Below are 3,878 nucleotides of genomic sequence, written 5' to 3'. Positions count from 1 at the left end.
TTTTAACTAAGTTGGTCTAAACAAAAGGTTAAATAGACTTGTTGATATGTAAAACTCTTCATTACCTTCTCTATTAGAAATGGTAGATCGCACAATGGCTATGCTAATTATTCTCATGCCTGAGGTTTCCTTTCCTGACTCCATCTTGAATGGGTGTAACAAAAGGTTAAAAGACGTTGTTGATATGTAAAAGTCTCAAATTCCTTCTCTATTAGAAATATGCTAATAACAAGTTTTGTTTCATAGTAAGTAAATTGCAGCCAGCTGCCTTTGGGACTCTAGGCCGTTCCCCGCCCCCATGCAAATGCCCGTTGAGGCAAGTAGCCCCCCAGAGGCAAGAAATGTTTTTTTTTAAGCTGATAAAGTTTAGCCCACAGAGGCAGAAATGGCCCCCTCAGGCCTTCCCTTAACAGCACACTGGTTCTTGTAACTTGCTTACATGTTTCTCCATGTTTGTGCCAGTTTCCTTTTTAAAAAAAATGCCTGTATGATAGAGGTTTCTGTTCACCTCACACCCTTGATACTGTAGTCATTTAGTTAAAAAGAAAAGGGGGAATTGTTGTATGCTTTACATTGGGTAGTTCTCCCCCGCCAAGAGAATTGAATCAGTCCTGTTAATTTCGCGGGCCTGCTTGGCCCCGCCCCAAGGAACCCCACAAGAGTTCCAAAGTTGGAGAGTTCCAGAGTTGGAGAGTGGCAGAGTAAGAGAGTTTCAGGGTTCCTGAGTTCCAGAGTTCCTGAGTTCCAGAGTGAGAGAGAGTGCTTGCGCCACCGCAAAGAGACAGCAGAGTTCTGTTTGGTGATTAGTTTGGTTTAGTTTATGAATCGTTGTTCCTGAATAAAGAAATACAGCTTCCCTGCCCAGCCATTGTCTCCGCGTCTCTGTTACCCGCCCGTGAAGCAAGCCAGGCCGGCAGGAGCCGTTCCGAAATTTTAACATCTCTCTCTCTCTCTCTCTCTCTCTCACACACACACACACACACACACACACACACACACCCTTCATGTAGTCCCTAGAGACAAATGACAGGTGCAAATTACCCAGAATAGATCAGAGTGAAATCCCTTGAAAGGGCTTCGGTTTTTGTCACTATTGTTGGTTTTAATGCACTGCCCTGCCCCCACCCCACAGTAGTACCCTAATGCTTCATTCTCAGTGTGTTTAACAGCCATTTCTCAAGACTCTTGAAAGTACAGCAACCAGCTCTCAAGAGCAGCCCCACCCCTACCACATCATTAGGTGTGCCCGGGTAGGCCACAGCCAAGGAAAGGGCATTGCGGACACTGGTGGCTAATTCACAAAAGGATGATGGGCACTGACTAGTCACATGACAGGCTCAAGGTGGCGTTCTAACAGCAGAGTTAGGAGTCTCAGCTTCTTCAGCAAGAGTTCCTTCTCCAAACCAGCCTCTTGTGTTGAGGAAACCATGACAGGCAGCAGCACTCTGACTGAAGCTTGGCCTCCTGTCAACACAGAGATGGGAAGCTGTCCTTCGCTGCCCATGACCCTGCCTCAGGCCTGGTTTTGCTCCAAAGTTACGGCAGAGTGGAAGGGTTCATCTGCCCTTATGTGAGGTAACAAAATGCTTCTGAAGAAAACATGTGGCTTTAGAGTCACCCCCAGAGCCTTGGGCAGCCATTGTTTCTCTGCAGCATCACAGTCAGCAAGTCATGGGTGAACTTCCAGTGTTTACACACAACTGCCAATGTAAATGTCATGTCTAAGGTTCCACACAATTTAATGTAGAGACACATCTTGGGCACCCAAAGGAATCATCTGGATGGGAGACAAGCCCCACAGCATTGATGATTCTTGAGGAAGGAACAGCTCTTTCCTGACAGGGAGTAGACGGATGGGATGGGGAGGGTGTGGAACCCCCTCCCACTGAGAGAGTTTCATTCCAGCTCCCCCAGAACTCTTGAGATGGCCACAGGACTCTCTGCCAGGGGTGAGGGAGAGATGACACTCAGCGCCCAGATGCCGTGTTCTAGCGTCCTTACTCAGGAGACCAGGGAAGCTGTTTTCTCAGGCTCAGTCTCCAGTGAGCACAGCCTAGAGCGGAATTGCAGCCAGCCCATGACAGAATCTGAGGGGCTATTTGTTCCCAAAGCTTTACATCACTTATCCTGATGGACACATAGGAAAAGGAGAGTAAGGAAGGTCCTAGCAAGTGGCTAGTGCAGGGCATGTGTGGGAGACAGCACAGAGCCCCATATGATGGGGAGTAGGGGAATAGGGGGGTGTCTGCAGGCCAAGGGAGAACATGAGCAGGGAGGCAAGGGCTTGCCAAGAAGAGGGGTGAGGGGCAGACTCTCACAAGCCTACTGAGGGGCTGTGCCAGCCTGTTCCATCAAGGGCATGGGCAGTGCCAGTCTGCCCTCAGGAGTTCCAGTTTTATTGAGAGAAGGCAGGGCACTGATTGGAGGGCAGTGACCCCAACAGGCAGTTGCAACACAAACTCACTCTCCCTCAGGGGGTAGGATGTCATCTGCAGGGTCTGCCCTCACAGGCAGAGGGACAGCTGACTAGACTAGGGACAGTGGGACCTGCTGGCATCCCTGCCCAGCACCATCACCCACAGTCCCCTCCAGCCTCCCCACACACTCAGCTGCCTGAGAACACAGACCTCAAAGCCTCTCTCTGGGAGAAGGCTTCCACTCGAGACCCCACAGCCCAACTTCCCCATTTCAGGGACCCCTTGGCCATATGGGAACCTATAGATGCCTCTTTGTAGAGTGCCTGAAATGCTTTCAGTGGATACATAGGCTTAGGAAGGAATCTAGGGGACCACGTGGTAGAGCAGCAGGTTAAACACACATGGCACGAAGTGCAAGGACCGGTGCAAGGATCCCATTTTGAGCCCCCAGATGCCCACCTCCTCCTGCAGGGGGGTCGCTTCACAAGCAATAAAGCAGGTCTCCAAGTATCTATCTTTCTCTCTTCCTCTCTGTCTTCCCCTCCTCTCTCCATTTCTCTCTGTCCTATCTAACAATAACAATAACAACAAGGGCATCAAAAATGGAAAAATAGCCTCCAGGAGCAGTGGATTCATAGTGCAGGCACCAAACCCCAGTGATAACCCTGGAGACAAAAAATAAGTAAAATAAATAAATAAAAATTAAAAAAGGAATGTAAATTGGTTGCCTGCCAGCACGAGGCTCAAAATATTATGAAAACCATCATGCAAAATGTACACTTCTTGAAGACCTTAAATACCAAAAGCTCTAGAAGTTCAAGTAACAACCCTATTTTTGAACTAGACATTTCAAAATACTGGGCTGTTGGAAAAATCATGAGGTAATTTTTCTATAGATTTCTATGCAAAAATGTGCCATGACTTTTCCAACAACACAATATCTACCAAAAGAGTAACACGGTGTAAAAAAAAAAAAAAATCCCTGTGATTCCTATGAGGGAGGAGTCACAGGCATTGCTGGTGCCATTTGGTTTGCTGCTCACCTCTCCAAGGTCACTGGCCCCCCTGACTCCCGATCTTGTTAATAACACCTGCTCTGACCTTTTTGGTGGCTCCCTCATGGCCACTCAAGCTTTAGATGTCCCCTCCTGCCCCATCCATGCTCTCAAATCAGTCTGGGTGCCCTCTGCAAAACAGAAATAGGTTTATATCACTCCCCAGAATAAAGCCCTCCAATGGTGCCTATGATCTATTCCTTCGTGAAAAAACAAGCTAACACGAGGTAACAGGGTAACGGAGGTGGCATGCCAGCAGATATGGATTTAGAAGTATCCTGTTATAGGTATATGTTTTCTTTATACAGTCTCTCAACCAGATGACAGTCTGTTCATTAGAGCACACACTGCCATAATGAGCACCTGGATTCAAGCCCCAGCACTGCCTGAGAATGGCACAACAGCA

Source organism: Erinaceus europaeus, chromosome 14 (assembly GCF_950295315.1).
Source record: "Erinaceus europaeus chromosome 14, mEriEur2.1, whole genome shotgun sequence".
Taxonomy (NCBI): Eukaryota; Metazoa; Chordata; class Mammalia; order Eulipotyphla; family Erinaceidae; genus Erinaceus; species Erinaceus europaeus.
Note: the sequence above shows the minus strand (reverse complement) of the source record.